The sequence below is a fragment of the Diceros bicornis genome, chromosome 14, assembly GCF_020826845.1.
Source record: "Diceros bicornis minor isolate mBicDic1 chromosome 14, mDicBic1.mat.cur, whole genome shotgun sequence".
Taxonomy (NCBI): Eukaryota; Metazoa; Chordata; class Mammalia; order Perissodactyla; family Rhinocerotidae; genus Diceros; species Diceros bicornis.
The window spans coordinates 19,169,085-19,185,448 of record NC_080753.1 but is presented as its reverse complement, the minus strand read 5'-3'; the positions used below and the strand labels follow the sequence as shown (position 1 = coordinate 19,185,448).

Here is a 16,364-nt window from a genome sequence, read left to right as displayed (position 1 = left end):
CAGCCTGCAGCGCCTTGTCACCGGGGAGGGCAATGGGAAGAAAGGGAGAGTGGGAGACCCCAGCAGGAGACTATAGGAGGGAAGGAGAGGGCAGCAGGTGTTTACTACTCTCCCCTCCTTGCCAGGCTGCAGCTTTAGCAGTGGCTGTGTTCCTCCACCCTCAGCCACGGATTCTGGAGAACCCCCCTCTCCCATACCCACAGATCTTACCAGGCTCCTCTGACACACCATCCTAACCTTCTTGACCATTTCTGCCCTAGGGAGGTTAATCAAAGTCTTCCTGATCCTGCCAGTCCTCTGCTGACTTAACTGTCTACACCTTCTCAGTTACCCTTTGAGAATGTCATTTCTTTTCTGCCAGGACCTTGACTTATACAGTAATATAGACAATAAACAAACAAGTTATGTCTCAGATGAGCAAAAATGCTATGTTGAAACATAAAGCAGAGGAAGGACAATAAAAAGTGTGTGTATATGTGTATGTGTGTGTATGCGTGTGCATGTGGGTTGGTGGCATCAAACCCCTCTGTATTCCATGTTATTGAAAATCCCCTTTCCAACTCTTACCCTACCCCTCCTTGGTCTCACTAGCTCAGATCTCACGTATTGGATTTTCCACTGGGTCCTCAATTTTTCTTATCTGTATTAAACAGAGCAGTTCAGGCCAATCGTGGTTCCTACCTTAGAACGTGCATCTCAATGTTCCCAAGCAAAGTGCCCTCCATCAGTTACCATCCTAGTTCCACGGTGATTTTAGGAGTTACCAACCACAAGAAATGTTTTCTACTACATGTGGTTTGAGAATAAACATGATTTACAGCTTAATTTTGTGTGTTTGGGAAGTACGTACACTCTTTAACCCTGAAAGCCTGTAGAACAAATTCCAATGCTTGCTCTGCAGATTCTTTGCTAGAAGAATGACAACGCTCCAGGTACCTTCTAAAGCATCATCTTCTCTTTCCCTGCCTGTCTGCCAGCCTCAGACCCCACCATCTACCATCTCATAAGCAGATAATCAGAGTTGAGTATGATGGCTTCTTTCCCACTTTCCTCAAACCCTCAGTTAACACTGTTGACTGGCAAGTATCATTTGTCTATTTCTGTGTCTTTTTGCTCTGTCAAGCATTTAGGAAGCCGATGATAATGAGCAACTTCTGGGGTTGCTGTCAGAAAGGAAAATGAGGTTCTGGTAGCTGAGGCTGATGGGATTCAGGACACAGTACCCCAAAACGTAGCACCTTGGAGTGTTGGCTATTTTAAGCTGAAGGAGTTTGAGAAAATAGCAGAACCAGGAAGATCTCTCTGATCTTCCCCACCCTTCTTCCCTGAAGCAGACCATAAGATCCTCATGTGAGAGATGCCCTCTCTATACCCAGAGGAAAGGAGCATCCTTATCTCCAAGGTGGAGGGACGCCAAGAAGAATCTGAATGAGCAGGGCTTGCTAAGTCTCCCCCAGGTTCCTATTCTTAACTCACACTCTTTGTCCTATTGTATCTTTCCCTGACTCTCCACTCTTCATCAAACCTAGCATAAAAACACTCAGGTTTAACCATTTCTTCAGATCTTCATTTCTTCGTAAAGCTTCTGTGTCATGTAAAATTTATATGAAATAAATTTGTATGCTTTTCTCCTGTTAGGCTGTCTTTGTCAGTCTAATTTTCAGATCCAGCCAGGGACCCTAAGAGGACTGAGGGAAACTTTTTCCTCCCATTCACCTCCGAGCCATTGCTGAAACCTTGGAGCCCACCTGCTCTTCTTACCATGCGGGAGCATCTTGGAGGGTGCGGATCAGTACTTGGGACTCGATCTTAGTGATTCTCATGGGCAGTGTGCTTACTAAGCCCTTGGTGGGAGGTCCACTGACCAGGACTTCCAGGCCCTGCCTGTGACCTTCTCCTCGGAGTCTCAGGGTGGAGTCTGGAATCTTCATTACTAACAGGCTCTCTAGGTGACCCTCGTGCAAACTAAACTCTGAAAACTACCATTCTAGAGACAACTATCCATGTTCTCCCGCCCAGTCCTTCCCATTTTTCAGGTTATATCAAAGCAAAAGTCTCAGGGAGTCATTCCTCCCTCCTTTAATTAGTGATTCTTTTCTACATGTAAGAATCTTGAGTCTGGACAGGGCTAAGATTGTGTTGGAACTGAGATGGGCTCAAAGGTGTGGAGGAGACAACAGAAGATGCGAGAGCACTGGCTGCCCCATGAGCTTGTGGAGGCGCAGAGTCACTAAACAAACAAAACAGACAACCAAATCATTGTATCTGTGGGACTTCAACTAAAATCCCAACATGAAAATTAAACAAATGAGGGGAAAGAGCAAGTAAATAAAAGTTTATTGGTTCTCACACTCAATGAAAGTAGTTTTCTGCTTATTTCCTTTTTACACAATCACTGTTAATTTCAACTATTTTTAGTAACTTCCCTTTGAACTCGTTGTTTCGAGCCTCAAAAGTAACTTTAAGGGGCCAGCCTGGTGGCGCAAGCGGTTAAGTGCGCGTGCTCCGCTGCGGTGGCCCGGGGTCTGCCAGTTCGGATCCCAGGCGCGCACCAACCCACCACTTGGCAAGCCATGCTGTGGCGAGGTCCCATATAAGGTGGAGGAAGATGGGCACGGATGTTAGCCCAGAGCCAGTCTTCCTCAGCAAAAAAAGAGGAGGATTGGCAGATGTTAGCTCAGGGCTGATCTTCCTCACACACACACACAAAAAAGTACATTTCAGTGAGATTGAATTTTGTTGTGAAGATATGGAATGGGGAGCTCCACTAATTAACTTCACTGGTAAACAAGGCAAAAAATTATGCAGTATTGAAAAATCTTAGAACATATATTTAGCTAATTTCTTCTATATGAAACAGAGATAGTTAATGGAATTGAACCTACTTTGGGTGAATGAGGATTTCCAGATGCTTCCAGATATTCAGAATGGCGTTTGCATTTCAATACTATAGATATAGGAGTTTTAGCTACTGGACTGGTAATAAAACCCTCACAGCAACTTTGCTTTTTATGATTTGTGATTATTTCTGCTCCTGGAAGCCTCGCTTTGATTCATCACTTATTTGTGTTAAAGATTGTTAATTTGGCAACTTGCTTTTTTTGACATGAATCTTTTTCTTCCAGATCTTTGGCGTGAGAAATTTAGTTTGTGACCACGACATAAAAAAGGTAGATTTATTTATTTTATTTTATTTATTTATTTTTGTTAAGCAAAGGGAAACATTAAGCATTCAGGATCCTTTCTTCCCTGTCCATCCTTTTGCTCCTCCCTTGTTGGAGATACCTTTGGGGTTCCCAGCCTTCTCCTGCTTATCCATTAAGGAGAAACTAACAACCCTTCTGGTACATGTTGGCCTAAGCCGGTTGACCACACTCAAAGACACTGATCTCATATTTCCACACTCAAAGCCCATTCCGTAAAGGCTCAGATTCAAATTGCTCTAAAATGTAGAGAAACTTGCTCCAAAGCTGCAGCTCTAAAGCCCTCCAGAGGGGCACACTCGTGACTCAAGTGTTTGCTCTGGGTGACAAGTGACTTCCTGCTTTGCACACAAAAGTTTCCAAGGGCTGGTTTTTAAAACTCCAAAGAACCCTAAAAGTCACTCTGTTTTGACAACTTACAGACCAAAATGAACCAGAATATCAGGAATATTTGGGTCATATTTTCTTAAACTACAGAAATATTTAAAAGTTAAAGGAGCATTATAGCAAAGAAGAGAAAAGATTTAGTCATTCTTCCTCCCAGGAATTTTTAAATTTTAGTGCAGCTTAAAATCACCCAAATACTTTTGGCTAAGTTCCTGGCTTCTCACTCAGAGATTCTGCTCTGTAGAAGGCTGCGGATTAGCAGCATTAGCATCACCTATGAAGTTGTTAGAAATGCACCTTCTTGAGCCCACCCAAACCTCCAGAACCTAAAACTCTGGGGTTGGGCCCGGTAATCAGTGTTAAACATGCTCTCCAGAGGTGATTCTGAGGCATATGAAAGTTTAACAACCACTGAGATATAGCATGATTATCTTTACTACAGTGGTTCTCACTTTGAAAAAACACTGATGCCTCATGCCCAGGCCTAGGCCAGTTGAATCTGAAGCTCTGCATACATTTGGAGAAACACTGGCAGGTAAATGAGCTGCTGGGTTAGTCCATGGGGAGTCTCTTCTCTCTCCCAAAAGACACAGAATTTTCTCCAGCTAAAACCCTTAACCATTAGGGCTTCTGCCTACACACCCAGTGTCACCCCTCTCACCACTTTCTTCTCATCTTACTCTCCCATATTTGAACCTCCTTAGTGCCCTGCAAGCACTATGTTCTCCAGCCTCTGCCCGAAACTGCCTCCTTCCTCCATTTTCACTTGTCTAACTCCCATTGTCTTTCAAGGCCCAAGTCAAGGTCATTCCCTGTGAGAAGCTGCCTTTAACTCCCTCTAGTTGTGTGTACACCTCCGCCCTCGCTTCCCTCTGTTAAAGCACATACCGAACTGCATTATAAGGGTCTATTTGTGGGTTCTTCTGCTGTCCTATGAACCCCCATTCCCCACCCTTAACCCCAAGGCAGGACCTTGTTTGTCTATTCTTCTGTGCCCTGTACCCATCATGGTGTCAGACACAGAGAAGGCAGGCGCTCAACGTTTGTTGTGAATGAATCCTTAAGGCGAGACATCATTAGAGGTGCTATAAGGGGTAAGAACATGGACCATGGCATCAGACTGCTGGGTTCAAGTCCTTGTTCTACCATTTACTAGCTGTGTACACTTGGGCCAGTTACTTAATTCCTCTGTTCCTCAATTCCTCATCTATAAAATGGAGATAGAGGTACAACTATCTCATAGAGTTATTGGGTGCTTTAAATGAAGTAATCCATAGCAAGTGCTTAGAACAGAGCCTGGTGAGTATTAAGGCTTCGATGTTCAATGCTAGTGACAGAAAGGACCAGAGGGTCCTAAGATGCTTCTGTAGTTAGCCTCCACATACAACACTTTTTATCCATTCTCTCCCTCTCTCTCTCTTCCCAAATTTGCTTATTTCTTTTTTTAGACTGCCAATATTTCTTTCTCCTTTCTCCTTCTCTTTCTTTGTTACGGTACTCTACAAGTCTATGACAAAATCCTACATTTATAACCATTGGAAGTGTGTGTGTGTGTGTAGAAGTTTGTGGGGTACATCAGGAATAGGAATAGGAAATAGATATTAGCCAATTCCTTAGCTGGAGGTCTTATTTTTGAAGGATTATTCATCAGAATAAATAAAGCCCACATGTTCTTGAAAATTGTCATTTATGAAATTATTGACTTAAAGTGGATCTCAAGCACAAAGAGAGAAAAAAACCCCTGGATTTAGTAGTTGACAGCAGATATGAGACTTAAACATACAAGCAATAGGCAGAACTGCCTGATAAAGTAAATAAAGAAAACTTACAGACAACTTGTGGGAAAGTAGGTTTTTTTTTTTGCACAAAGTTACTTGAGTTTTATCAAGAGCAGCCCAGATTTGATTTCTAGTCGTGTGTGTAGTTACATTAGCAGTTTGGTTACATATTTATATTTTCAAAATCCTACTCTTCTTTTCACCAATGAATTACAACATACCGACTGGACAAATGTTTTTGAGCACCTACTTTGTGTAAAATACTATCTTATATGCTGTAAAAAACAAATCATCCACAAGTTTCCCAAACTCACAAAGTTTATTCATTGTTGTTGGTAGTGATGATACTTCTGTTGTTATTATGAATTGCTATCTCTTGCTGAGAACTGACTCCTTCACAGGGTCTGTGCTGAGCACTTTTTAAAAAATTATTTATGCACGATGTCATTTAATTTTCACAATGATCAATGAACTCTAGCTCTTTCCATATGAGAGAAGGAGGCTTAGAAAGGTTTGGAATGTGCCAACCCTCATTTAAAGACTGCATAGACTGGTGGTCAAACAAACAGAAGAATTTGAAGCAGAATCCGAACTCCAAATCCAGCTCTCACCACTATACTATACTGTGCTCCAAGGTAAGCTGCCAACGCATAAACAAAAATTATACACGTGAAGGTGTGATGGTGTGAAGGGTAGTGCAAAGCAGTATACGATTCTCTTCCAAACGTGTGGCCCAGAGAAGGGTTACAAATTTGGCAGGAAGAACGTCATTGCAAAGATGAACCCAGATGGGAAAATCATTAACCCACCCCCAGAGGAATGCAGGGAGGGGCCCCTTAAGCTACAGTGTAAACACTTTTCTAAACACAATCTGGCAGATATTTTCTAAATATTGTTTCTTCTGCATAATTAAATGTGCATCAGACTTTGGAAGAACTATCTAAGGTGCTGTTCAAAGAATGTGGATTCTGTAGCCCTGCCCCCCTTCCCCGCCCCCATGCCCCCTTCCCACACACACGGGTCCTATTTAATGGGGGGTCTAGGCAGACCTAGCAATCTGCATTTTGACTAGTGCTCCCGTCAATTTATCTATGGATGATCTCTAGACCACACTCGGACCAACCATGCTTTGTATCTTTAGTATTTTGTGTCTTTTACAGTTCCCTTGTACTAATATTTTACACACATTATTATAAAAAAAAACAAAATAGAGATTTTAAAGGAGATTTTTCAAAATAAATAGCAGTTCATGTATTTTCTCCTCATAGCCCAGTGGAGGATGCAGCACCTAGTCCACCATCCAGGCTTGGGTGAGCCCCTGACCCCGTCCTGTAAGACCCTTCCCTGCCCTAAGCACTCCTGGCAGTCAGGAGGTTGGGTGGATTCTGACTCAGTGTTCAGGCTCAGCTTCCTGTGGCCCCCACGGCTCTCCTTCAGACATCTTGGCAGATCAATCTCTGTGTCTGCAGAAGATCTGCAGGTGCAGTCAGGGAAAGTTTGTGTAATGCCAGGTCCACGGTGAAGTGGTGACCTTGACAAAATATCGGTTCCGTTCCACCATGGCAACATCACTTCAAATGCATGAAAACCCAGTGTCATTCATGACGCTTTCAGAGGGGAGATTTAAATTCAGCATGAAGTCCAAGTTGTCAATTATTTCTGCTTTGCAACAGGGATTGAGAACTCAAATAGGAAGTGCTAAGAATTGTGATTTTGATTTCGAGAACAGTTGAAATATTCTTAGTAGTCTAAAAGTGAGTAGTTTAACTTAAAAAATTATATTAAAATAAAAATTTACTAATACATCCATCTCAAAGCAGTAAAGATGTTATTTAAGCTCAGGGTTAAGTTCACCAAAATGTCTGTTTGTTAAAGGACACTTTTGTATTCCCAACTCTTTATGAAACATTAATTGAAAGCCTAAATGTGCCAATTACTATGCTAAGGGCTGGGAATAAAAAGATGAATAAGATGGCATCTCTACATCCTCGGAAAGAAGTGCATGTGAACAATTACCGAGAACACAAGTACAAAAGGTGCTGTAACAAAGCCTTGGAAAGGTGCTGCTAGGATGCTTACAAGAGAGTTCAGCTCTGCACACAGATGGGAGACAATGATGGCATTTAAAATGGGCTTTGGGACCGGCCCGTGGCTTGGCGGTTAAGTGCGCGCGCTCTGCTGCTGGTGGCTGGGGTTCAGATCCCAGGCGCGCACTGACGCGCTGCTTCTCCGCCATACTGAGGCCGCGTCCCACATGCAGCAACTAGAAAGGTGTGCAACTATGACACACAACTATCTACTGGGGCTTTGGGGGGAAAATAAATAAATAAATAAAATCTTTAAAAAAATAAAATAAAATAAAATGGGCTTTGGAGGATCAATAATTTACTTGACAGAGAAGGGAGAAAAGAGGACTCTAGACAGAAGGAGGAACTGCAGCAGGAGGTGATAGAGATAGAGAAGAGAAGATGACCTGGGTCATGGCCATCGGGAAGTTGAGGGAACAGCAGAGGGAAGAGAGCCTGCCAAGAAAACTGAGGAGGCACAGCCAGAGAAGTAGGAGAAAAGCCAGGACGAGCCATGTCAAGCCATGACAATGAAGTGAGATGGATTTGGGAACATAAAGGTCATAGAGAATCTTGGCAAGAGCATTCACTATGGCGCACTGGGGGAGGGCAGACGGGAAGACAGAACATAGTGGTTTGCAGGGTGAATGGTTGGCGATGACGTGAAGACATGAACATCCATAATTCTTTCAAGCATTGTGGTGAGGACAAAAGGAAGATGGAAGCTGTGGGGCTGGGGAAGAGCTGCTGCTCCTATTGTTTTGAGATGAGAAGGACCTAAGAAGAATTAAATGATAACGGGAAAGAGCCAATCAGAGAGGAGTGTAGTGAGGCCATTGGGTGGGTGGGAGGGGTGAGAGCTGAGCTCTGGATGCAGGGAAGGGCTGTCTCTTCCCTCAAGGGAAGAGATAGGAAAAAAGGAGGAAGAGATGGGTGTTGAAGCAGACACTTTCATGGAGTCGGTAGTGAAAGGCCAAGGGAGTTATTTCCTCCGAGAAGGCAAAGCTGTCTGCTGAGAGTGAGGTATGTGTGCATGTGTGTGTGCGTGTATGCACTTGGCCACGCTGGTGCCTGGAGATTTGAGGACAGGGGAGACACCGTGAAAGTGTGTATGGGGATAATAAGAGTCTCAGGCTTGGGGAAGGTTCATGTCCCTCCTCTGATCTTTCCGGGACTTAATCTATAGTTTTCTGGCTCCTTTGCACTCTCACTTACAATGCATGAGTGTATGTGTCTGTATATATCTCTAAATATATCATATGTTCTTGAAGTTTCTTGGAGGCAGAATTTCTGCTTTCCTTTGATGCCTAGTAGAGTTCAGGTACACAGCATATGCTCAATAAATAACTCTTGGTTGATTGAGAGATCTTTCAACTCATCGTGCCCCTGCTTTACCCAATAACCAGACTCCGAAGGGGAAAGCACCTATAATTCTAGAAGAGTCCTGCCCTGGGGACAGGGAACTGAAATTGGGTCAACATTTTTAGTAGGAACACATATGATGGTAAAGAAAGTAGAAATTTCATCTGGTCTGAGCAATGACTGGGTGCATGATATGATATTGAATGAAAAACTTTTATAATAAATTAAGTTTTCTGTTTTATTGCTTATTTCCTCTTCACTGACACACACACACGCTCACACACACATGCACGCAAACCTGCAGGTGGACACACACAACCTAAGTCCGAAATCTTTCTGCTTCTTAGAAGGTTGGAAGCATGATTTTTCTGCCATGTGGGGACACAGGAGCTGTGACCAGGAGAAAGGGTTAAGTAAGTATCTCTAGTAATGCTTCCACTTGTTCTTTGAGGAGTAACAAAGAGAGGAAGTGCAGCCTTTGGGGAAGGAAATTCCCAGCCCCCACTTCGGACATCTCACCATGCCCTGTGAACCCCTGAGGGGTGTCTGACAATAAACACTTGCAAACAAAACAATCCATAAAGGCATTTTTGCTAACATTCTCGCATTTTCACCAAAGGGCTCGGACACCTTTTCCTGTGTCTGCAGACCTGGGGGGGCCTGGACATCCACCTGCTGGCAGAGACCAACAATCCCGTCCCTGCTCAGGGCTGGCGTTTGTACACACAGGTCCTCTGCCCCTGTGGTCTTTGACTGGGCAGGGGCCCCATCCTCATGTGTGGCCGCTGGAATGCAGATCGCAGGCCCCGCGCAGGCCAGGTGTGGACTGCCATGTGCAAACCTGAGACCCTCCTGTCCATCTTCTGTAGCGACCCCCAGACACAGCCCGAGCATTTCACCCTTGAGTGACAATGCAGTGACTGTCCTCAGGAGTGGAGAGAGCTGGAAAAAGGCCTGAAAAGCTCTGCTGGTCAAGTGTGCCAACTAAATAGCAGATTAGGCTTCTTTCTCTGTAATGGCAACAAAAACAAATCCAAAACAAAACCAAAAAAAGAAACCAAACCCCCCAAAACAACAAAAACCCCATGGTAAATATTTTCACAGTAGTTCCTTCTAAGGAGCTCAAAGCATATTGGGACCAAAATGCAAAACCTTAAGCAAGAGTCTAGTTTGGGTCAGTTTATTTGTAATACTGGACCTTATTTATCCCCAAAGTAATAGGATGTGAGGTCTGTTGCATCTATTTTGTAGATGAATAAATCAAGGATCAGAACCTGGCCTAGGATTAATAGCAAAGATCTGGATGATTCAGGTGTCTGATACCTGCTCTCACGTGTGTGTGTGTGAGTGTGTGTGTGTGTTGGGGCTGTGTGTACATGCATTTATGCTTTGTTTTACTATAATGTGCTTAAAAACACTCTATTAATTGCAGTCTAACCCAGGATCTCCGAATGACATCCCTGTTTCTGTGCTATCCCAGAATCCACTCCACAGCACGGGTGAGGGTTAGATCCTCAACTACAAACAGAAAGCTGAGCCTTTAGCCTTTATTTCTGAAATGCCATCACAATTCTCTGGGATATTTTTAGATGAAATAATTATACATGTCGCTCATTTGCATCTGCCCAGGCAGGCGACCTCTATCTTGACCCCGGCACTCAGGACCTTGTAGACTGAGGAATGACAGGTTCCAGATTTCACTCTAGGTGGGGTTACCGTGGGCCTTGCACTCCGGCCTCTTTCTGCCCTTTGTACTGTAACAATGGGCGGAAACACAGGCTTGTTAGAGGAAATTCCCAGGGCCGTAGTTTGGATATTAGGCAGTTGCTTTGCTATGCTGGGCAGGCCAATGTGCATCTAAAAATAAACATGCTGGTCTGCATGGATTTCTATGATTTTGCCTTGCACAGTTGATTATATTTCAAAGGGATTTTTTTTTTTAATTGTTGTTTTTAAGAAAGCAAGCCTAGGTAAACCTGGAGAATAAAATATACCATGGCTTTGTTTCTATTTGATGAAATGTAGCATTTGCTGTTACCCATTTCTATTGAAAGAACTGCAGCTTTTCTTGCCCCAGGATTTCAGAACAAGACTGAAGAAAGCAAGGCATGCTGAGATGCTGCCCAAGCAACTACAGAAAGATGTGAGGGTCCAAAACCGCAAGACCAGCCGGTTCTTCCGAGTGCACGAAGGATGAAGTATCAGCAAAGAACCCCGGGGAAGCCTGGAGCAGTGGATGATGTGTGTGGGACCCACCTAAGCTATTATCTCTTCTCTAAAAACCTCCAGGTCCTTAGCTGGCAGAGAGGCTGTTATTCATGTGGCTCATTTAGCTGTAAAGGGAAGGTGGGTGGAAAACAATGACAATGAACTTGACTCAGAGCAGGCAGACAGCTCCAGCCAGCTCCCTTCTCTCCCCAAAAGTCAAATATCCCACTCATTGTCCCCCAATTTAGAGGATGGAGAGCCGTGCACTTTTTAAAATTAGATTTCTGACTGGCTAAGAATACATATCCACAGAGTAGTGTTTCCGTTTCACACACAGAACAGAAATCAAGAAAAAGCCCTGAGTCTTTCTGTTACTTGCCTGACCCTGGTTTGGCTGAAAATGTACCATAATGTGGCAATTTTCCATCAAATGGGAATGTGTTTTCAGCACAAGAAGTAACCTTCAATCTAGTTAGAGAGTTACCCAAGAAGAGCGATTTGGAGTGAATTTTCCCATCTCATTGTTCTCATTTCTTTTTTGCTTTTTCCTGAAAGTCCAATCTAACTCTATTGTTGTTGCAAAGACCCTATTTTAAAATGATCTCAGCAAATAGGTAGGGCTTGCTAGTGAAAAGGCAGCTACGATAACTCTCTGGTGATTTTTTTTGCAGACCTTCGTTTGGTGCCTTGAGTTGGGGCCCTGAGATCACAAGGCTTTTGGTAGCTTTGAGCGGGAAGGACCTTGAGGTCATCACCCGGACCCCACCCAGTGCAGGCATCCCTTTGGGAACACCCTGGCCATCGTCTTCCAGGGTGCTGGCACACTGCCCGGGACAGGGTGTTCACCACAAGGGACAAGGCAGCTCACCCAGTTTTAGACAATTCTGATGGGGTAAATCCTTCCACACATTGAGCTAAAACCTGTTACCCTATAATTTCCACTCATTGGTCCTCTGGTGACCTCTTTTTGCACATAGAGCAATCTTTAAATATTTGAAGGCGGCCTTTACATGCTGCAGGACTGACTTTTTACTTCAAATATTCTGCAAAAGACAATTTTCTCATTTTCACCATTTTGGCCAGCCTCCTCTTTTAAGATCGGATGTATTTCTCGAGGCAACATATTAGGTACTTTAGCTAATTAACCTTCTCTACAATCTTGTGTGCTAAATAGTATCTGCATTTTCAGAACCAGAACAAAGACTCGGCAAGACACAACAAGATACAACTACTTATTAAAGGAAGAGGCAGGTAGGGGATTCAGAACCAGGTCTGCCTCTTTCTAGCCCACCACATGCCTCTGATTAAAAAAGAAATGTGGAACCAGATTTTGGTCTCAGATACATTCTGAGATCTATGGCAGGCTGCTAGAAACATCCCATGCAGGTCAACATCCCTTTTGTGGCTACAACTTATGCTTACTAATAGAAATTAATGTTAATTTGAGAGGTTAGGAAATGACCAGTAGAAAACACTTCGGCTGCTGAAAGGCCACTGTAGACAAGGCTGGCGTGCAGGAAGAATGGAGTCAAAGAGATGCATAAGCAACAGGAAGCAAGCAGGAATGAGGGAGGTCCAGGAGGCATCTCATTTGAAAGCTTCAGCTGATAAGGGAGCAAGACAAGAGGGTTCAGAGAGGGAAACAGTGTTTGCTTGAGAGAGCTTAAACAGTTTGCTTCAGACTGAGTCTGGCGGTTGTGTCTGAAGAACAAATAGAAAGTATTTGTCTTCCCCCAGCCGTCCATACACCCTATGAAAAGCTTGGGGACAATGGTACTATGCCCTTCCCTAACATATATTCTAGGTGAAATCTGGCTAAGTCACAAATCTTTAGGTAGGAAAAGAAAAAGCCCATATGTAGTCAGAGAGAGAGTCCTTGTAGCCATGCCATGGTGAGGGTCAGTGTAATGGCTGGCTATATGTCTACAGGCTTCTAGAGTTTTCCTGCACCACTTGGTAGAGCTCCTTCCTTCCCATCTCCTGGCTGCTTTCCAAAAGCAGAGATTGCCTGAGGATGACACTGCCTCCCTCCTCAGCAAACCAGCTCCACACCCAACAACTAATGCCAAATGGATTCCTCTAAGCTGCAGGGCCCTGCTCCCTAGGAGCCATTGCCACTCTGTGCCCGATGGAAGGTACCCAAGGACAACCTTAATGTCTACAGCTGAGCACAGGGGCATAGTAATGAAATGACTCCCTTGAGATCTCTTCTTTGCCAGTTTGACTCAGAACTGCAGAGCATTGCCCTTCAGATAACCATGCAGTGTGAGAGAGGGGAGTGCAGAGGCTCACTGGATATCGTCTTCTCATGAAGACATGCACTCCTATCGTGCATTCATGAAGGCAGGTGCTTCTCTTCCTTGTGGCTCTCTGTCCTGTTCACCACTTGAGAAAATCAGGGTTCAGAGAATGGATGTGGATTCACCCAAGTTCACATGGCAAGTGATTTGCGGGTGCAGGACTAAATCCAGGCCCCAAAGCACAGCCCAGCTTGCATTCTGCTAAATCACACTGCCTTCAAGCTTGTATGTGCCAACATTTATTAGAGATTAGACTCCTTTGATTTTTCCTTAATTCTTTTTAGGGAGAAGCAAGATAGAGGATGATAAAGAGTACACCTCTGGGCCGGCCCAGTGGCTTAGTGGTTAAGTGCGTGCTCTCCACTACTGGCAGCCCGAGTTGGCATCCCGGGTGCACACCGACGCACTGCTTCTCTGGCCATGCTGAGGCCACGTCCCACATACAGCAGCTAGAAGGATGTGCAACTATGACATGCAACTATCTACTGGGGCTTTGAGGAAAAAAAGGGAGGAGGATTGGCAATAGATGTTAGCTCAGAGCCAGTCTTCCTCAGCAAAAAGAGGAGGATTAGCATGGATGTTAGCTCAGGGCTGATCTTCCTCACAAAAAAAAAAAAAAAAAAGAGTACATCTCCTATATGGAAGGTGCCTGGGGGAAGTACTCACACCTATGTCATTTCCTTCGTATCCCCAGCACAGAGCACAGTGCCTGGCATGTGGAAGGTGCTCAGTATATATTTGCTGAAAAATGAGACAGCCTCTGACTTGGAGTGGTGGAGAATGAGGGGCACTGACAGAGAAACACACAGTGGGAGAGCCTATCCACATAGACATAAAGAAATAGATTCTAAATCTATGTCACAGAACAGGTATTCAAAATATTTGGTGAAAAAATGAATCCAACAAAGTCTCATAAAGGAGAGTGTGAGACATGTATAGGGATTGGCAATCTCCTGGGAAAACTTCAAACTATAGATCTCAATCTGGTAATTAATTTGGGTTTTTCAGACAATATATGCATTCATTCATCCATTCGTTCTGTCATAAATTCAATAAATATTTATTGAGCACAAGCTACACTGCCGACATTGTTTCAAGGGCTATGGATTCAGAAATCAAAGACGGATAACTCCCCAAAGGTGAAAATAAACATAGCAACCATCATTTAAGGTACTAAGGGCTAGGACAGAATCATTTCACCAAGTGCCATAAAATCACAGACCTGAGGGGCACTTAGTCTGAGATGGATTGAGGGGGAAAGAGGGAAAACAAATCAGGCTGTAATGGTAGTTGGATGGAGAAGATGAATGGAGGTATCCCGGACAGGAGGAGCAGCATATAGAGACATAGGTAGGCATTAGGGCTCTTGTGTATTGGAGAAATGCAGGGTATTTAGTACAGCTGGAAAGTCAGGTGGTGAGAGGTGAGGATGAACAGGATGATAAGGAGCAGACCTTAAAGGTCTTGTCTACCCTGCTTTAAAGTCAGGGCTTCTCTTTAATGTGCATGGATCACCCAAGGACCTGGTTAAAATGGAGGTTCAGTAAGTCTGGGAAGGGGATGGAGAACTTGCTTCTCTAACAAGCTGCCAGAAAGCCTGATGCAGCTGATTCCCAGACTACCCTTTAGGTAGCAAGGCTGTAAGCAATGGGGCACAATGGAACTATTTCACTGAAAAGAGTGACATTGTCAGAATTACATATTCCCAAGAACCGTACAGCAGGATGTGGAGGATGGAATGGAAGGAGACTGTGCTGAGGTAAAATACATAGGTTGCAAGAAGTTTTGAGAATCTGAACTAAATAAGCCAGGGAAGAATAGTCAATGTTCAATAAATGGGTGTAAATTGGCTGATGTACTATGACGTCATTATAAAATATTTCTCACAGAGGAGAGGCTGGTTGTCAGGACAAAATGAAACGATAACAACATAAGAGGCAAAAAAAAAAAAAAAAATCAGAGATATATGTAGTATTATTTGAACAAGGCTTGACCCATCTCCTGGTCTCAGTCAACACATCATCTTGAGCCCCAATAGTGACCAAAAAGAGCAGCTTGCTAAGGAATGATCATCATCCCGGCAGACAATTATCACAACAGAATAAACAAAATCAGCCTTCTCAGCCATCACTTGACATACGTTGTCACTACTTGCATGTAATTTCAGGAAACTTCACAAAGGGGGAATTGTTTCATAGAAAATTCTGGAAAATAGCATGGAAGTCAACCAGATCCTGAACAAAGTGCTTGTTCATTTACTTATAACTCATAAGTACCCTATATTAGAAACACCTATTTCTATTCCTGTTAGAAAATCCTCTGTCAACTCTGGTACATCTTTAACTGAAAGGAAAAACTCAGAAAGGAGTAAAAATAAATAAATAAATCATGGTGGGGGTCTACATTGTTGAAAAGAAATGACAGGTGGTAAATTTTCCCTTCTGCAGAAGCAAAAGCTGCAACTTCTTATGAGATTTGCCCTCCAAAAAGAATAAGAATCAGCTCATGTTCTATGTACTATGCTAGTTGGCATTCTTTATCCAAAGATGTACAAATTCAAAAAACTCAAATGTCATCTCCCCTCTCACTACCTTTCCTCAAAGTCCTATAAATCAGTAAATCTCAACAGGACACAGATTGAAAACATGCAACCAACTAGAAAAGCCGCATGGACACACACATCTACTTCAGAGTAGCTGGATTCACATTCCACGAGACAAAACAAAATAATGCAAGGACCTACCTTTCTCTTCTGTGGTTTGTAGGTTCCTGAAGTTTAACCCTGTACGAGAGATCTTCCCAAGAACCTCTTATGTGAGATGTAACTTAGGGACTTCCCATTCAATCACACAGCCACAGGAGGGTGGGGTTTCACAAGACCAGACTTCAGCTCCTCGGGGCTCACACAGACCTTTGGGAGCAGAGGTGAACTGCCTTCTGTTCTCTGCTGCAGGAAAAAGCTGGGAGACAAGGGTGGCTGGAGGTGGGGGCGGAGGCTGGAGGAAGGGAAGTAATATGGGAACCGTAATAAATAAGAGATCCTCTCCACATGATTTCCTG

At 43.7% G+C, this 16,364-nt stretch overlaps 1 protein-coding gene across 1 annotated transcript in view; it reads right to left on the bottom strand.

Moving 5' to 3' along the window:
* ADGRF5 (adhesion G protein-coupled receptor F5) overlaps positions 1-16,154 on the bottom strand; it is a 97,901-nt gene extending 81,747 nt beyond the window's left edge. Inside the window, exon 1 of the mRNA XM_058553946.1 lies at positions 16,048-16,154. The gene's annotated coding sequence lies outside the window, so the exon portion shown is untranslated. The remainder of the gene's footprint in view (positions 1-16,047) is intronic.
* Between the last annotated feature and the right edge of the window lie 210 nt (positions 16,155-16,364).